The sequence below is a fragment of the Seriola aureovittata genome, chromosome 4, assembly GCF_021018895.1.
Source record: "Seriola aureovittata isolate HTS-2021-v1 ecotype China chromosome 4, ASM2101889v1, whole genome shotgun sequence".
Classification (NCBI taxonomy): domain Eukaryota; kingdom Metazoa; phylum Chordata; class Actinopteri; order Carangiformes; family Carangidae; genus Seriola; species Seriola aureovittata.
Window position 1 is genome coordinate 1,631,465 of NC_079367.1, and position 19,156 is coordinate 1,650,620.

At 45.4% G+C, this 19,156-nt stretch overlaps 1 protein-coding gene across 4 annotated transcripts in view; it reads left to right on the forward strand.

Moving 5' to 3' along the window:
- The first annotated feature begins 888 nt into the window (after positions 1-888).
- Positions 889-19,156, forward strand: part of fat3a (FAT atypical cadherin 3a) — a 136,091-nt gene continuing 117,823 nt past the window's right edge. For all 4 annotated transcript variants that reach the window (XM_056373704.1, XM_056373702.1, XM_056373701.1 and 1 more), the window contains exon 1: positions 889-1,824. The gene's annotated coding sequence lies outside the window, so the exon portion shown is untranslated. The remainder of the gene's footprint in view (positions 1,825-19,156) is intronic.

Below are 19,156 nucleotides of genomic sequence, written 5' to 3' on the forward strand. Positions count from 1 at the left end.
TCACTCCCAACTACAGTTTAGAGCGTCACGGTGTGAAGGAGGAAACAGGAGTGAATCACAGGCCGTGTCTGAAATCACTCCCTCCTCCCTCTATAGTCACTAGATAGTGAGGTTGCCATTTTGTGGTGCTGTCTGAATGTATAGTGAGAATTATCTTAGCCTATATAGTGGACTCATAGTTTCCCACAATGCATCGTGAAAAGTAGCGGACGACCGATGGTCACTGACCAAGCAATACAGACCATCATGCATTGCGCTGAAAAACGGTGAAGAGAAAATGACCGGAGTGTCTGGAAGCTTTTTTCATTTTACTGATGAGCTCAGTGTTTAGTCTCTGGACAGTGAGGAGGGAGTCCAGGTGAATTATGGGAGCTGTAGGAGTGAGGTGTTAGACAGCTCTCCTCCACCATCATCAGATATGTTCATGAAGAATGGAGTGGATCCTCCAGTAGAGTCCAGAGACCTGGTCCTGGAGGATCCAGACCTGACTGACACTGTGTGATGGTTTTTACTTCAGTTTGTCACCGTCTGTATAATTTTCATTTCTTGCTGTCGTCCTTTTTATTAAACTATAATTAAATATCCACAGAGTTTCAGCAGCTCTCACCTGAGACCAGGTGTTTACATTTCAGAGTCACAGTAAGCTGCTGAGTGACTCCTTTACAGTTGAACACCATGCAGTGACTGTTGAACATCAAGTGCAGGTATTGGAACATATTTGATGTTGAACTGCTTTCCATTGTTTGAAGTGACTGTGGAGTCGACAGACAGTGGCAGAAAGGTTCAGGCTGTAGATTATATCCACAGATGTCGGTGCAAAATAAAGATGGAGGTGTCATCTACCTGAACATCTGAGTTATTGAAACACAAGATCCAGACGCTGTTCAACTAGTTTATTTGCCACAATTCAAGATGCTGAGCTTGATGGTTAATGGACACATGAGATATTAAAAAGACATCAAAACAAAATAATTAATTACATATCAACTTAAAATGTCAGAACCAACAATGATAAACTAAAGTAAATTGACTTCTTCATGCTCAGGTATATTTTAGCTGACTGTGGATAAACAGGATGGAACCTGGAAGTAGTCTGAGTGGACTTTTTATTTCATATTTGACAATAAATATTCATGTAAAAATGTAAAAAGAAAAAAAAAGGGCTGATGAAGCTGAATATTGATTTCAATTAAAAACTAAATGTTTTTTATGATTCTTTGTGAATGATGAGATAAGATAAGATCAACCTTTATTGATCCCTGTAGATGAAATTCAGAATTTGACACAAGAAACAAAATAATAGAAACAGAATCTGAAATAAATAAGATAAATACAAATACTAAATGTACAATCAGTGAGCTCAGCCTCACTGTACATTGTACTGTATGATGTACATTATACTGTATGATGTACAGTGCATGTGAATTAAAGATAAAGAACGGAGACGGATTCATGACGCTGGACCAGGACTTGACAGACCCGGTCCGGGTCAGAACTCGGTCTGTGTGTGATGAAGATCCATCAGATGACGTGAACAGCTGATTTCATTAACCGTTTTAAAAAAAATGCACAACGACAAATAAAATGTGTGGAGTCTCCGGCAGGCTGCGCTGTGCCCGCGCACCCCTGCGCGCCCCCCGGTCCCGTCGTGAGCGCGCAGCACCTTCAGCAGGCAGCAGCAGTAGTGGAGCAGAGAGCACGGAGCGGACAGTCAGTCAGTCAGCAGTCAGTCAGTCAGTCAGTCAGTGTCGGAGTGGATCTGCTGGTGTGGATGGTACCGAGCAGGACGGACTTTTTCACCGGGACCTTCAGCAGCATGGCCGGGTGAGTCCCAGCTCAGATACGGGGCCAAAGTTAGAGGCGTGCGGGAGACCGTGCGGTGGGAATGCGGGGAGCGGGTTTCCACAGTCGGTGATGCGTTCAGTGTTTGTGTGAGAGACTCGGTGGGACGGGGTGTCTAAGCCGAGCCTGGACCTGCTGCTGGTCCGGACGGAGCCTGAACCACGAGCTGCAGCTGCGCAGCGCGGGCTGAACCGTGGAGACGGTGTGGAGGGAAAAGCAGTTGAGCGGTGACTGCTGATGAACCGCGGGGCTGCGGGGCTCCGGCTGCTGCTGCATGGGACAACTGAGAGTCCGGTCCCCGCCGCAGACCTCCGGACCCGGGCTCTGTGTAGTTGTCATTGCTCTCTCCTTTACTCCAGCCCGCGGTCTGAAACGGAATCCGGCTTCTGGTCTGATGTGGACCAACAAGACCGGCTTCATCGTGCGTGTGATAGATTTTCTGTGGAGGCAGGTGCATCTCTGAGCTATCGAATTCGTATCAGATACAACTTCAGTATCAGTTTCTGATCATACAGCAGGCCCTCCTGCGTCTTTATGGTAATCACCTCCGTATCTGTGCAGCCTCGGTGTGGCATCACATCACAGCTGGAGAGCTCCGGGAGAGAAATAAAGAAACCCTAATTAGTGGCATTTGATCAGCTGGAGGCCTGAAGTCCTGCAGGAGGAGACATGTTGGAGTTTAAAGGTGCTGCAGACAGACAGATGGAAGCAACAACTGGGGCTAGTCTTAAGTGTCCCGTGGGTGTGCATGTTCATGATCTGTGTGTGTGTGTGTGAGTATGAGTGAGAGAGAGGCTGCATCATGAAGGTTACAGCAGTCAGTGAAGGGCTGCTCCGTCTCTGTCAGGGTGGAGCTCCATTAACTCTCATTTCACGGGGAGGCTTCTGCAGAAACCATCAGGATGTAGAGAGAGATTCAGTCTGTGGCCTGGATGTGTGTATCTGTGTGTGTGTGTGTATCTGTGTGTGTGTGTATCTGTGTGTGTGCACCACCTCCTCTCACCTTTCAGCAGGCCGGCAGGCGGCCAAGCAGCCACACAGCTGTCCATTCACTTGCCGTGTTACAGCTCCTCTTCCTCCTCCTCCTCGTCCTCCTCCTCACCTCCCCCTCGTCACCTCTCATCCTTACACCTCCTCCATCACCTCCTTCTCTTTCACCTGCTCTGCTCTGGAGCTCAGGACTCTGCCGTGTTTGTGTTCACGCTGCTGTTAACATGGACGGTAATCCCTGGCCTCCAGTTTTATTATTAGTGAGAAACTAAAGAAATGTGTACACCAGTCCTGCAGTCGGTGTTTACCTCCATGTTTTCTTCTCAATTAATTAACCTTCATTTCCCCTCAGAGCCTCTGTTAAAGAAACTGTCTCGTGGATGAGGAAATGAGCCTCAATATTAAAATATTCCATTTGTGTGAATGAAGCGGCCGATAAACAACAAAACTAAATGTTGTCCAGGGTTTTTAATATTTCACTTGTACAGCTTCTCTGAAGTTCATGTTTGATCTGGAGTGAAAAGAGCTGAAGTGAATCTGAATCTGGTTTAAAAACCACTAAAATGTCTTTGTTTTATTTAATATTTATATGTTTAACAGCCTTTAGCATTGAGCTAGCAGCACAAATGTTAGCATCATGATGTCAGGATGTCGTTCTCTGTCAGACCCAGATTATTGATAAGTAGCTGATCACAAAAGGACCAATAACCAAGTAGCAGAATAACTGCAAAGCCTGCATCTCTACTGTTTATATGGCGACTACAAGGCTAGCTGTGAGGCTTAACATCATGGATCATGGATCATTGCATAATACAGCATTAGCATTTCTAGCTAACTAGTATCTACTGTCTAGTGTTGTTGCAGCGTGTTGTTGCAGTGTGTTGAAACAGCGTGTTGAAGCAGCGTGCTGTTGCAGCGTGTTGTTGCAGCGTGTTGCAGCGTGTTGAAGCAGCGTGTTGTTGCAGCGTGTTGCAGTGTGTTGAAGCAGCGTTCTGTTGCAGCGTGCTGTTGCAGCGTGTTGCAGCGTGTTGAAGCAGCGTTCTGTTGCAGCGTGCTGTTGCAGCGTGTTGAAGCAGCGTGCTGTTGCAGCGTGTTGTTGCAGCGTGTTGAAACAGTGTGTTGAAGCAGCGTGTTGTTGCAGCGTGTTGTTGCAGCGTGTTGTTGCAGCGTGCTGTTGCGTGTTGAAACAGTGTGTTGAAGCAGCGTGTTGTTGCAGCGTGTTGTTGCAGCGTGTTGTTGCAGCGTGTTGAAACAGTGTGTTGAAGCAGCGTGCTGTTGCAGCGTGTTGTTGCAGCGTGTTGAAACAGTGTGTTGAAGCAGCGTGTTGTTGCAGCGTGTTGTTGCAGCGTGTTGTTTCAGCGTGTTGAAACAGTGTGTTGAAGCAGCGTGCTGTTGCAGCGTGTTGTTGCAGCGTGTTGTTGCAGCGTGTTGTTGCAGCGTGTTGAAACAGGGTGTTGAAGCAGCGTGCTGTTGCAGCGTGTTGTTGCAGCGTGTTGTTTCAGCGTGTTGAAACAGGGTGTTGAAGCAGCGTGTTGAAGCAGTGTGCTTTTGCAGCGTGTTGTTGCAGCAACGTGTTGAAGCAGCGTGTTGAAGCAGCGTGCTGTTGCAGCGTGCTGTTGCAGCGTGTTGTTGCGTGTTGAAGCAGCGTGTTGTTGCAGCGTGTTGTTGCAGCGTGTTGCAGCGTGTTGTTGCAGCGTGTTGATGCAGCGTGTTGAAACAGCGTGTTGTTGCAGCGTGTTGAAGCAGCGTGTTGTTGCAGCGTGTTGTTGCAGCGTGTTGCAGCGTGTTGAAACAGCGTGTTGTTGCAGCGTGTTGCAGCGTGTTGCAGCGTGTTGTTGCAGCGTGTTGAAGCAGCGTGTTGTTGCAGCGTGTTGTTGCAGCGTGTTGTTGCAGCGTGTTGAAACAGCGTGTTGTTGCAGTGTGTTGAAACAGCTTGTTGTTGCAGCGTGTTGTTGCAGCGTGTTGTTGCAGCGTGTTGAAACAGCGTGTTGTTGCAGTGTGTTGAAACAGCTTGTTGTTGCAGCGTGTTGCAGCGTGCTGTTGCAGCGTGTTGTTGCAGCGTGTTGAAGCAGTGTGCTTTTGCAGCGTGTTGTTGCAGCAACGTGTTGAAGCAGCGTGTTGAAGCAGCGTGTTGAAGCAGCGTGCTGTTGCAGCGTGCTGTTGCAGCGTGCTGTTGCGTGTTGAAGCAGCGTGTTGTTGCAGCGTGTTGTTGCAGCGTGTTGTTGCAGCGTGTTGTTGCAGCGTGTTGCAGCGTGTTGTTGCAGCGTGTTGTTGCAGCGTGTTGTTGCAGCGTGTTGTTGCAGCGTGTTGTTGCAGCGTGTTGCAGCGTGTTGCAGCGTGTTGAAGCAGCGTGTTGTTGCAGCGTGTTGTTGCAGCGTGTTGTTGCAGCGTGTTGTTGCAGCGTGTTGAAACAGCGTGTTGTTGCAGTGTGTTGAAACAGCTTGTTGTTGCAGCGTGTTGCAGCGTGTTGTTGCAGCGTGTTGTTGCAGCGTGTTGTTGCAGCGTGTTGTTGCAGCGTGTTGCAGCGTGTTGCAGCGTGTTGAAGCTGCGTGTTGTTGCAGCGTGTTGTTGCAGCGTGTTGTTGCAGCGTGTTGTTGCAGCGTGTTGAAACAGCGTGTTGTTGCAGTGTGTTGAAACAGCTTGTTGTTGCAGCGTGTTGCAGCGTGCTGTTGCAGCGTGTTGTTGCAGCGTGTTGTTGCAGCGTGTTGAAACAGCGTGTTGTTGCAGCGTGTTGTTGCAGCGTGTTGAAGCAGTGTGTTGAAGCTTGTGATGATTTTAGTCACATGAAATGAATTCAGTGTGATTTACCTTTGGAAGGTTTGATGTGCAGTAAAGAGGCTGGAGGAGCGGGTGGAGCTGTGATCAGGACTGTCAGCTGCTCTGATGGAGGTCTCAGTGATGGAGCGACTCCTCCTGCAGCTGCGTGGAGCTGATCTGGATTCTGACTGCATCGCTGCAGATAACATGTGCATGAGGTTTTGCAGAGGAGCTGCTGCCTGCAGAGGCTGACCTCCCGAGCACACTGACCTCCACATGGAAGGTGGAAGGTGGGGGGGTGGGAGGGTGGGTGGGTGGGGGGGTGAGATGGAGGCCCTCCCTCTGTTCGTTTTGTTCTCCTTCTCCCTGAGTGCCTTGCTCCACAGGCTGCCTGCTTGGAAATGGCATCGTTGCAACCCCTCCTCCTCCGCCTCCTCCTCCTCCACCCTTCCCCTCGCTTTTCCTTCATCTCTGGGGTCCCGGGGGCTTTGTGAGCGTCTGTTCGTGCCAAATGCCAGCACTCTGCCCCCCCCCCCCCCTCTGTGTGTGTGAGAGAAAGAGAAAGAGAGAGAGCGGGCGAGGGAGAGTTTGGGGGATTTCTTTGGTTCCCTCCTTCTTCATCCAGGGTGGGGGGTTGCCTGTTGTGTACCAGTGCTTCGTCCTCACTGTTTGTGCAATTGGCTTGTGTGTGTGTGTGTGTGTGTGTGTGTGTGTGTGTGTGTGTGTGTGTGTGTGTGTGTGTGTGTGTGTGTGTGTGTGTGTGTGAGAATGGGCCTGCCATTGTTCTCAGCCACTGCTGGAATGCTGTTGAATGGAGGTTGTCGGCCCAGATGCCCGGCAGTATTGTCTGTCTTTGTGGTGTTGGCCTGTCGGTCGCTTCGTGGTCGTCGTGTGTGCGACAGCCGGGTCTCACCGCGAGGACGAATCATCTGGAAAGATAATAATCTAGATTCTGATGTTTGTGGGACAATCTGAGGCTGCAGTATCAGTTTACCATCAGTAAATCATGTCAGCATTCATTGTGAACCATTAGCATGAGATCATTTTGTTACTGGTGCTGCCAGAAGCCTTCACACTGCTCAGTACAGAGTGTGCCAGCAGGTCAGAGGGAGAGGAAATGTACTTTTTACTGCTGCATGGCACCGAGAGAGAGGAGGCAGTTCAGCCCACGGCTCTGGGGCCGCTGACACAAAACACCTTAAGTTTTCCACTTAACTATGACACTTAGGGTTTAATTTCTCCTTAGCTGAGGGAGTTACTCAAAGGGTGTTGCTCAGAATCTCTTAAATGTTTCCTTAGTTAAGAAAAGTAGTTAAGGCGTTTTGCAGCAGTAACAGAGATTTTACAGCGGTAAAATTCTAGTGTTTCCATGGAGACCATTAATTCACTGCCATTAGCACTTGTGATATCTGCGATGACTTTTGGGAACATTAAAGAAGAGCGCTGCTGCTGCGTCATCCTCATGTTGTTGTGACAGTTACACTTCAGACCGTCAGAGGAACCTTTAGTTTCCCCTCAGTTTGGTCTCGAAGGTTTAACTGACTTTAAGTGATTCCTTACGACTAAGACAAGGAGAAAACCTAAACTCAAGGTGTTTAGTGCAGCTGGGCTCTGAAGCTCAGACTGGAGACTTGGGTTTAAGTTTCAGGTCAAACCAAAAGTTGGTGAGTTTAACTGTCCTCGGATTATAATTCTCTGTGTCACAGTCTCCGAAGTTAAAACATTGATGAGAAAACATTGTGTGGACGTTGAGGATGAATTTGAACCGAGTGTTGATAAAAGTTGAAGCACTGAGAGGGTTTCAAGTGATGAAAGTATAAAACTGAAAACAGCTGAATTAAAGTTTAATCAGTGAAAGAGTGAGAGAGAAATGAAGGAGCTGAAACCAGGTGAATGGTTTCAGGAGTGGAAGATAAAAATCTTTGAAACGTCACATGACTCATTTAGATTTCACGTGACTGAACCTGATACTGGACATGAACCAGAGCCACAGGTATAATATTCACCTGAGTCAGTTTGAAGTCCTGATCCCTGCTGTGTTACTGTCTAGAACAGGTGTTTAATTACAGCAGCAGGTAAAATAGGACAGGTGGAAATAAACACACAGAGCGGAAGAGAATGTTTTCTCATTTAGTCATTATCCTCACAGTTAGTCACAATTACACTGATGATTTAAAAAGTAATTGTTTAATTTCAGACCTGTGAACACAGTGTGTGTGTGTGTGTGTGTGTGTGTGTGTGGGTTAAGGGTTTGGATGATTAACAGGTAACTGCAGGTAACCGTTCAGAGCAGGTAGATCTGTGTTAAATCAAAGGAAACAGAAACCAGGAGAGGAGGGGGCGTGGTCAAAGTGAACTAATGAAGGCCCGCCCCCAAATACAGGCTGGATAACCTCCTGTGTCCAGATGTGTAAATGATGTGTACGCCATTTCCCGCTCAATGACTGGTCTTTATAAACATAGAAGGTGACCTCACTCCTGTGACCATGTGAACACACGGTTTCCATGGTGATCCAAGTTACAGTAAAAATACAAAATAAGACGAGACACGTAATTTAACAAAATAAAACTTCAGGGAGCTTCACTCATGATCATCAGTAAGTTTTATCATAATTTAATGTTTCATCAACAGAATTAATTGTTTGTGTTTAATATCTTCTTATTGATTGTGAGTCGTTGTTTAACTGCTAATATTTTAATATTTTCTATAAGACACAGACGTTACATCACAGTGATCGTACTAAAGTAACTGTTTCTGATCACTTGTTTTATTCAAACTGATTGATTAAGGGAGAGTCTTCATCATTAATTGAGAATAGTGGGAACGAGGCTCGTTCACGAGTCAGATTCATCAAGAGGAACCATGACAACACAGATTTATAATATTCCTGGTTTTTGTGTTCTCTGGAGTCTGTCATGAAATGTTCAGCCAGTTAATCATGATGCAGATTTCTGCAGCTTTAATTTGATAAATTCAACAAACCCACGCTGCGTCTGTTGTTGGCTGATGTCTTACAGAACCTTACATGAGTTAAATTAACCACAGCAGCTAACCATGGTAACTAACCTCGGTTATAGAGATGATTAAAGTGTAACTGGTGGTTTCTACCGTGAAACTGAGTCATCTCTAGATCCTGTGGAACAAAGACAGAATGAATAAAATCATGTGAGAGACGTTGTCTCAGCTTTTTAAGATCTGTTTAAATTCAGCTTTAACAGTGAAATTGAAATCAATGCTGTGTCGTTACTGATCATCAGTCGATCATGTTGATGGTTATATTTCAGTCTGAGGCCACAGAGCTTCTCTGGCTGCCCGGCCCTCTTTAGCATGGCAGCCTGCAGAGCTGCCACACTGTTATTTATAGTGACGCTGTGACTCGGTTTGTTAGCCGTCCCCCATGTTTGTGCTGACGTGGATAAAAGAGACTAAAACTGACAGATCTCATTAGAGCCCAGGTCTGATCCAGCTTCATCAGGAGCAACTGTCTCCACTTTTCTTTATCTTTGTTTATGATATTTATTGTTACCTTGACTGGACTTGTCCTCAGCCTCAGTGTCAGGACTCGTCTCTACACCTGAACATCCCAGTGTCATGGTGTGAGCTGCTCTGGGTTCTGGTGTCCAGGCCGTTAAATGAGTTTCTAACACGTCGTTTGATGATGGTGAATCTGAACGTTGCTGTTTCTCTGCTCTGTGTCTGTGAGGTAAAAAGCTGCTCCACAATAAGTCCAGCAGAGTGAGACCTCTTCTCTCTAACGGATCACGTCTGGAGTCACATTAAACTTCAATTCACGTCAGTTTATAATCATCAACTTAATATTTGTGACCAGAACCTTCAGGATCAAATAACTAGGAGAGTCAGTGAGTTACAGCTGGACTCGGACATTTTATGTTTGATTGTTTTGGATTTGGTTTATTTCCTGTTTTAGTTTCCAGGGAGGTTTTGTGTTTTGTGCTCTGAACCTTTCAGCATTTAGATTTTCTGTGTGTGACGTCCCTGTGTTTTCCTGGGTTGGACCTCCTGTTTGTTTCCTGGTTCAATCATCTTATCACCTTCCTGCCTTGGGTTGTCGATCCATCCTACAACCTGACATATATCAGATATATTAACCAACAAAATACAGCATGAATATTAAGACAGCACCACATCTCATTCACCACAGTCTTTCTGACACCTTCAAGTTTTCAATGGATACACATTTAATTTATTTAATGTCAGCAGATTCTTTTTGTGCTGTATAAATATAAGTTATAGTAATAATGATGATAATAATAAGGCAGATACACAGTATTAAAGGACTCATTGAGATTCTTGTGTTAAAGACTCAAACTAGGTTTAAATGTTCACTTCAGGATTTGATGTTATCTGTGAGACACATGGTGAAGAGTGAATGTCTCTACAGTTTTCACTGCTCATAAGAATTAAAAAGGACATTGATCTGATGTGGATTTAATATACAAATCACAGTGTTTGATAGGGATGGGAATCGAGAACCGGTTCCAGCTGAGAACCGGTTCCAACTGGTTAGATCCCTCCACATCATTTGCCTTGATGCTTAACGATTCCCTTATCGATGCCTTCCACTTAGTTCAACGTGCAGAGAGGCAGTCAGCGTGAACGACACTGAAGGAGTCGAGGAGGTGTGGCTTCATTTCACACAAAATTACGCCAACAGCACAACGCGCAATTTCTGTGGCACTAAGATTTCAAGAAAGGCTGGAAACACCAGAAACGTGCTGAAACATTTGTCGACGCAGCACGGCATTAAATATCAGGAGTGTCGTGTGTCATGGAATCGATAAAGAATCGGATCAATGAGCAGAATCGATCATGGCACTGGTATCAATAAAATCTTTTCAATTCCCATCCCTAGTTTTTGATCAACGTAAAATGTGTCACAACAACAGATCAATCTACAGATGTAAAAGAACATCGTCATCATTTTTTTGTTCATTGAAAATGAAAATGAAAAAACAACCTCTCCAACTGAAATCGTGCGTTTATCACAATATCTGCCAAAATAATCACTATAGGATTCTTTGCACCATTCAGCTCTAATGTGACTTTTATTCTGGAGGAATACGACTTTTATTCTGGAGAAATATGACTAAATTCATTCAGCTCCACTGACACCTGAGACTGACCTCAGTTATTTACAGAAGATGTAAATGTGATTAGTCTGAATTTATGATTTTATCAGAACTATCGTCCTGGTCCTGGTCCTGGCCCTGGTCCAGGTCCTGATCCTGGTCCAGGTCCAGGTCCTGGTCCTGGTCCTGGTCTTGGTCCACGTCCAGGGCCAGGTCCTGGTCCTGGTCCTGGTCCAGTTATGAGTCCTGTATCATGTGAACTTGCAGTCACTAACCACAGCTGATGCAGACACTCCTCATCTCTTCTTTCACTGTCTCAATTTCTTTCACTTCATTTTCACGTTCCTTCGTTTCCCTGCTGCTCAGCTGTTCTCTAACAGGAAGTGTGATCACATGACAGCGTGAGTGACAAACGTTCATCCTCGTTCACACTCTGACAGTTCACCTCAGTCAGGTGAGACTCTGAGAGAGCTGCTGCAGGAGCTAATTATCCAGCTAACGCTAACACAGCTAACGCGTTCATTATGTTATGTTTTTATTAAAAAAATTGATGTTTATGTCAACGGGAGGATTCAGAGCAACAACATGAATGTACAGACCATAGTATTTAGTTCTGATGATGATGATGTAACTATAGAGTCATCAGCTTGTTCTTCATGACGACTCCTGACTGACTGAAAGACAATAAATCTATATTTATGGATCTGGGCTTCAAACAGCTGCTCTGTTGTTTTTAGTTGAATTTCCCAGGGTTGATTGCGCTTCTGTTTGGTAATATATTCGTTAATAAAATCACATTTCTGTTGAGCACTGACTCCGGCCTGCTGACCTGCTTTCTTTGGTACTTCCCCTTTTTTAACATTATTAATTCAATTAAACAAAGGAAGAGAAAAAAACTGCCCACTTCATCACTCAGACCATCTTCATCTGTAACCAAACTCCATGAACCCTGAGCCCTCGTGTCGCCTTCACACCTCTCTTTGTTAATCAAAATATCATGAATTAATAACAATTATAATACTAATAATAGATTAATAATACAGAATATTACAATCAAATTAATTAAATAAATAAATTAGAAAATAATAATTACTGGGAAAACACCATCACCTGCCCTTTATGGGGGGTGTTAATGAGCTGAAGGCTCTGAGCAGTGTGTTTGTGTGTGTGTGTGTGTGCGTGTGTGTGTGTTTGCGTGCTTGCGTGTGTGTGTGCGTGTGTGTGTGTTTGCGTGCTTGCGCGTGTGCGTGCGTCTGCGCGCGTGTGTGTGCGTGCTTGCGTGTGTGTGTGCGTGCTTGCGTGTGTGTGCGTGCGTGCGCGTGTGTGTGTGTTTGCGTGCTTGCGCGTGTGTGTGTGTGTGCGTGCTTGCGTGTGTGTGTGCTAGGGTTGTCACGATACCAAATTTCTGTTTCGATACCGATACCAATATGTATTTCGATACTTTTTGTAAAAAATATTTCATTATATTATGTATTGCCTTAATGGGTTATTTAAATATTTAAAGAATGTAATTTAATTTTTAAAAATATATTTTTTAATGTATTTATTAACCATGGACATGTTTTAGCTCTCTGTATGCAGGCTACTGTAGGTTTACTACTGGGCTGGGAGGGGCTTTGTACTTCTTTCATTGACATGACAGTGCAGTGAACAGGTGAACAACACTATCACCTGTCGTTCTTGACTGAAGTCTCGGAACAAGTCCGCATGGTTGTCCTTTAAATGTTTCGACAGGTTTGAAGTGTTGGCTCCTTCTGCGAGACACACTTTGTAGCACCGCTTGCACTGCGGTGCCTCTGGGTTCAGTGGCTCGCCTTTATCGTTCGGTTTGAACCTGAAATATTTCCACACCGAACTTCGGGCTCCATTTTGACCACAAGTTCGGGCTTTTCTGCAGCTGCCATCTCTATCTACTGTATTTTCTTCAACCCGCTCCGTCTGTCTAAGACGCGACTTGTCGTTTCTCTCTCCTCCTCAGTCTAAACATGCGAGTGCGCGTGGGACGCGGCTTACATCCTCTCGGGCAACTACGTCACACTCGCTGGCCTCGCTGTGCTTAAAGAGACAGGCTCCAATTTACCAATTCATTTGCATTCAATAAAATAAAATAAAAGTACCGTTTGTTTTTAAATGCCGGTATAGTACCGTTTTCAAAACTCTAGTATCGCGGTACTATACTGGTACCGGTATACCGTGCAACCCTAGTGTGTGCGTGTGTGCGTGCGTGCGCGTGTGTGTGTGCGTGCGTGTGTGTGTGTGTGTGTGTTGACTGTCAGCAGCTTCATCACTTAGTTTCACTTCACACACGAGGATCTGAAGCTCACACTGTCACATTCAACTCAAATCTACAGGATTCAACACAGTTCTCACTGTTGATGACGGCGCCTCATGTGGGGGTGTGATGGGGGGGGCTGTAACAGCAGCAGAGTGTGTTTCAGTATGATCTGTGTAGTTAATGATGGTGGTCGGTGTGATGGATCAGTGTTACAGGGTAACGTCTCTACATCATTTATGGATAACTGTGGGAGTGTGTTCGTTTCCACGACAACTGAGATTTATAAAACTGAACCTGGTGTATGTGCAGCTTTATAAATGTTTGCATATTTGTGTCTCTGACACACACACTCTCTGACTCGTACGTCGCACTTTTAACATGACGATCCGTCCGTCCTCAGCACACTGACCTCTTCCCTGAGAACACTTGGTGGAAAGATTTTATTTTTCTGAACGTAACAACCTGTCTGTGCTCTGTGTGAGGGGAGGGGCTAAGACACACACAAGGTAAGGGGAGGGGCTAAGATACACACATTGATACAGGAAGCGGAGAGAACATAAATGGCAGTGAGACACAGTAGAGACTGAAATGAAATGAGTGCACATGAATTATAGATGAATAATTAAAAAATGTAAAAACTAAATATTGAATTAAATTATTTTTCTTTATAGTATATGACAGTTTAGGGCTCCTCGATTACGGCAAAAGTCATCATCACGATCGTTTTGATCAATATTGAGATCAGGATTATTCAAGACGATTTCTCTTTAGAAAAAACAGAAAAAAAAGGTGGAGTGGGGCGTCGAGTGGCGCAGTGGGTTGAGCAGGCGCCCCACAGTCCTCGCTGCAGTCGGCCCCGGTTCGAGTCCTGCATCGCACGGCCCTTTACTGCATGTCATTCCCCCTCTCTCTGCCTCCCCATTTCCTGTCTCTCTACTGTGCTGTCAATAAAGGCATAAAAAAAAAGCCCAAAAAAAGAAAGATATCTGACCATGTGCCTGTGTTTCACATGCAGGGTTCCTCGTGTTTATGAGTTCGTGCTGCGCAGAGCAAACGATGCCTGTGGCCTAGAGACGGTCTAAAAGGTGCATCACAAAGACAGAAATGAACGCATCACATGGACTCCAGAGGGGGAGCACTGGAGCTCAGTATGTGGGCGGAGACCCACAGGTGAGATAAAAATATGAACCAGCAACAAGACTGAAAAATTTGAATTGATTCTGAATCAGTAGAGACAGAATCACGTTTCTTATGTGAATAGCTATTTTTACATAAATAAAAATGGGGGGGGGGGCACTTTATCTCTAGTGCCCCCCGTGGGCATCACCTGACCAAGAGCCAGACCTGGAGACGAAGCTCTGAGTCCAGCAGGTTCAAATGAATGAGTGCGTCGGCCTCCTTTTCTGTGGCAGCTGTCTAATCAGGCGGCAGAATAATTCAGAGCGAGCTCTTTGTCATATTAAATCACGTCCACACTGTTCATTTGTGTCACATTCAGCTGACGCAGAGCCAGGAGTCCCCGTCTCTACGTCCACATCACACAAAGAGAAATGAAGTTCCTGCCAGTGTGAGCAGAAAACATCAATTAAACATTTCTGCTCCCTGAAGCCGCAGCAGCTGCTGACACGAGTCGTTAGCGACGATTATTCTGCTTTTAGAACCGGAGAGTCATTACTGAAGCAGGCCAGGGTTGGGAGACCGTGAGGTTGTTCCCTAACATGGAGGGCAGGTCCCAGCAGTGTGTGTGTGTGTGTGTGTGTGTGTGTGTGTGTGTGTGTGTGTGTGTGTGTGTGTGTCTGTCTGTGTGCAGACAACAGGAGGGCATTTCAGGGATGGTGTAACTGGCCTGGAGGTGTGTCTAATTGGGCTGAAAATCCAGCTTCAAGTCCTGAAGAAGCAGGAATGTGAGCGGCGTGCTCACACACAGTGGAGGGGGTGGGGCAACGGGGTGGGGCAAGGGGGTGGGGTCACGCTGTCAATTGCCCATGTGTTTTGACATTTTTGTGATTTCTGATTGAACCCTCATTAGTTTCCTCTTTATTTTTACTTTGTTGAAATCTCTGCAGTTGTTGAGACACACACACACACACACACTGACTCAGCTGGTATTGATCTGTGTGCGGACTGTTGGTCAGTGTCATGAGGCTGCAGAGATGTCTCTCTACGTGTCCATTAAATACAAACTAAACTATTCTGCATCTGGTCTCTGTGAAGGACGCGTCGTCTCATACAGATGCACCTGGTCACACACAGGGACATGCTGACACGTGGTGATGACTTCTCACCTGTGAAGACACATGATGTGAAAGTGGGTTGTGACTGTTTCCAGCTGAGAACTGAGCGGTGTGGACAGGAGGTGAGAAGGTGGAGGTGTGGGCGTAGCCTGGGCTCAGGGGGAAACAGATAGAATGCTAGTGGAGCTTAGCAGCTACATGTGCAACAAAGCCCAGTCTTGGAGCACCAGGTCTCAGTGACAGTGTGGTGAGGATGGAGCTCCTGATGACACCAGGAGATAGATGTGGTTGTTGAGAGCGAGAGACCTTGTCGGCAGGAAATGGGAGAAGAAGTGTTCAAAGTGGCGCGGTGGCGTTTTGGGGATCGATAGCTTGTTAGGGAGCGTTTGATGAGCTCCGGTCTGGAATGTGATTCAGCTCTGAACTCACTTCTCCTCACTGAGCCACCGCTGTCCAAACAACAGGAAATAACGTGTGTGTGTGTGTGTGTGTGTGTGTGTGTGTGTGTGTGTGTGTGTGTGTGTGTGTGTGTGTGTGTGTGTCTCCCTTAGGGCAGCAGTGGCGTGCTCAGACCAAACCCTACCAGTAGAAATTGCCTCGTCAGCTCGTTCCTCTCTGGGTGTGGAGTTCGCTGAGTGTGTGTTAACAGTCCTGTGGTGTTTGGTTGTAGCAGTGTGTGACAGTTCATACATCATTCTTATCTGTGTGTGTGTGTGTGTGTGTAGTGGATTCTGTGTAGAACCAGTGAAGGAGAACTTTACCTGCTGTGTCTTCATGTCATGTGACACTCCTTCATGTCTGGACTCTGATATATAAAAGTGTAAACAATTAATGTCATGAAATAATTATATAAACAAAACTCTTTGCTGCTGCAAAGATGTTCAACACCAAGATGGCCGACTCTCTCAGCATCATTCTTACACAGTAAATAAAGATGGCCAGCTCCTCTGTGATGTCACCGACAGGTTTCTGAAAGTCAGAGTGAGCTGCTTAACTGTCGCCATCTTGGCAGTGTCTGACTCCGTCCCTAACTCTCAGCTCATCCAAATATGGTCAAAGAGGAGGGGCGTGTGTGGAGCTGAGACTTACACAGTTTAATAAGTGTGACAAGCATACGTTCTCGTTAGCATTGTTAGCACAGCTGGGCATCTTGCTCGAAGGCTAACCAAAGTCTAATTCATTTGCTTGCTAATTAGCTAGTTAATGAGCCAAGCTAACAAGCCAGGTATGGTGAGCACAGACACTGATACCTGCTAATTAGTGCTAATATGTACATGAAATAATAGTAGAGTTTGACTCAGCTGTAAAAACAGGAGCTCAGACTAACAGACAGGCTAACTGTGACTGCACCCACCTGTCACTCAAAGAGCCCTCAATCCTCCATTAACAGGTGAGTTATATAAACAGGTGTCATGAAGGAGGAAATCAGCTCTAGAGACCAAAACAGTTTTTGTACCAGGCTGTAAACATGTTGATTTCTGCTGTAAAGTTGGACATTTTAACATGGGAGTCTATGGGGACTGACTCACTGTTGGAGCCAGACTCTAGTGGTCGTTAGAGGAACTGCAGCTTCTGGTTCTTCGTGTGTGTGTGTGTGTGTGTGTGTGTGTGTGTGTGTGTGTGTGTGTGTGTGTGTGTGTGTGTGTGTGTGTGTGTGTGTGTGTGTGTAATGGGAGCAGATACTTTGAATGCTCACTTCACTCTGTCTGTTGGTGCAGATGAGCACATACCAAATGATGACAAACAGGCATCAGTGCAAGTAAAGAAAGAACACACACACACACACACACACACACGCCCATCTTTGCAGTTGCAGTAATGGGAGTAAAAAGGTTTTTGCTTGACGTCCGATGGCCATGATTATCCAGTGGCCCATCAGTGTTATGTCATCCACCAACCCTCCTCTTCCTCCTCTTCCTCCTCTGTCAGTACTCAGCCCCCCTCCCTCAGTGTGTTGAAGCCCCCCCTGTCCTCCAGCAGTGACATTCTTCTTATTTGGGTCTATTATAATCAGCTCTGTGTGTGTGAGTCTGAACTCAGCTTATTGTTCTCCAGTGATTCGACTCTGTTCTGTTTCTGATTGTGTTTCGATTTTGTTCGTCTCTCTGTCGTATTTCTACATTTGATATTTTCTAGCGGCTCCTTGTTCCTGGTTTGCTGCTGGAGCAGGTGAGATAATGAAATACAATAAAACCTTCAGTGATGAACTCAATAACAGGTCGACCTGTGGAGAGAAAAGGTAGTGCGTGTGTGAGCATGTGTGAGCATGTGTGTGTGCGTGTGTGTGAGCGTGTGTGTGTGTGTGTGTGTGTGTGAGCGTGTGTGTGCGTGAGTGTGTGTGTGTGTGTCACATGGATGTATGTGCTTCAAGCCCAGTTGAAATCATAATTCAGTATTTTCTATCAAATCTCTCGGTGGTTTAACGAGGTTTACAGTGTAATTAGCCAAAAGAAGTGATTTAATATTTAATATAATAATATGTTGGTTATACTACTATACTCGCTCTGTTGCACATTTTAAAGTCGTGAGCTGTGAAGATGAAAAACCGACAGACTGAACTTTACAGTCAGTTTTTATTTGTTTATATGTTTGTGAGTCAGTTCTTCACTCAGAGAACTTCCAGCTACTGCCACAGCTGGAGACACTGAGTTCATACAAACATCTGTCAGATGTCAGGACTGAGGACGACAGGAGAACCGGTACTTTGGTACCAAGTTAATGTTAGCTTGTTGAGGCTAATGTTAGCTTATTTAGACTAACGTTAGCTTGTTGAGGCTAACGTTAGCTTATTTAGACTAACGTCAGCTTGTTGAGGCTAACGTTAGCTTATTTAGACTAACGTCAGCTTGTTGAGGCTAACGTTAGCTTATTTAGACTAACGTCAGCTTGTTGAGGCTAACGTTAGCTTATTTAAACTAATGTTAGCTTGTTGAGGCTAATGTTAGCTTTTTGAGGCTATGTTAGCTTATTTAGACTAACGTTAGCTTGTTGAGGCTAACGTTAGCTTGTTGAGGCTAATGTTAGCTTGTTTAAACTAACCTTAGCTTGTTTAGGCTAACCTTAGCTTGTTGAGGCTAATGTTAGCTTGTTTAGGCTAATGTTAGCTTGTTTAGACTAACCTTAGCTTGTTGAGGCTAATGTTAGCTTGTTTAGGCTAATGTTAGCTTGTTTAGACTAACCTTAGCTTGTTGAGGCTAATGTTAGCTTGTTTAGGCTAACCTTAGCTTGTTGAGGCTAATGTTAGCTTGTTTAGGCTAATGTTAGCTTGTTTAGACTAACCTTAGCTTGTTGAGGCTAATGTTAACTTGTTGAGGCTAATGTTAGCTTGTTTAGGTTGTTTGTGTCATGTGTATTTTCTTACAGTGTAATTACTCTCTGGAAGGGTTTCTCTCTCTAACAATGCATGCTGGGAAGTCGTGTTCACATGCTGATTGTGTTTATTTAGCCACTGAGTGTAACTGCAGCAGGTTCAGACCAGTTCATGTTTACAGACGTGTGGCTGTGACTGATGATGTCATAATGTCAGCTGACTGATGATTGTGTCTCGTGTTTGTCGTATGTATCAGTATCAGAAATGATCTGTATTGATACTGTGACGATGATTTCACCGTTGTATTTCTATAATAGATTTCACATCTAGCATTTCCATCTGTTGGTGTCGTGTTCAGTGTGACCTGCTGCAGCTTTACTCTGCTTTACTGCAGCCATTCACACAGGCTTTTATTTTCCTGATGAATCTGGTTATTTGGAGCTTTTGGGAGAACTGAGTCATAAATGTGTGTTGCCCTGCAACCAGCCTGTGTGTCTGTGTGGCCTGAAGGCTGTGATGTCCTTTCTCCTCACTGTGGACGTGATCATGTGGGACAGGAGCTGCCCACAGATCAGACAGGCCTGTGACCAGGAGGGTGTTGGTTGACTCCAAGGACCGTGGGTGTGGGTGTGTGTGGGTGTGTGTGTGGTTGATGTT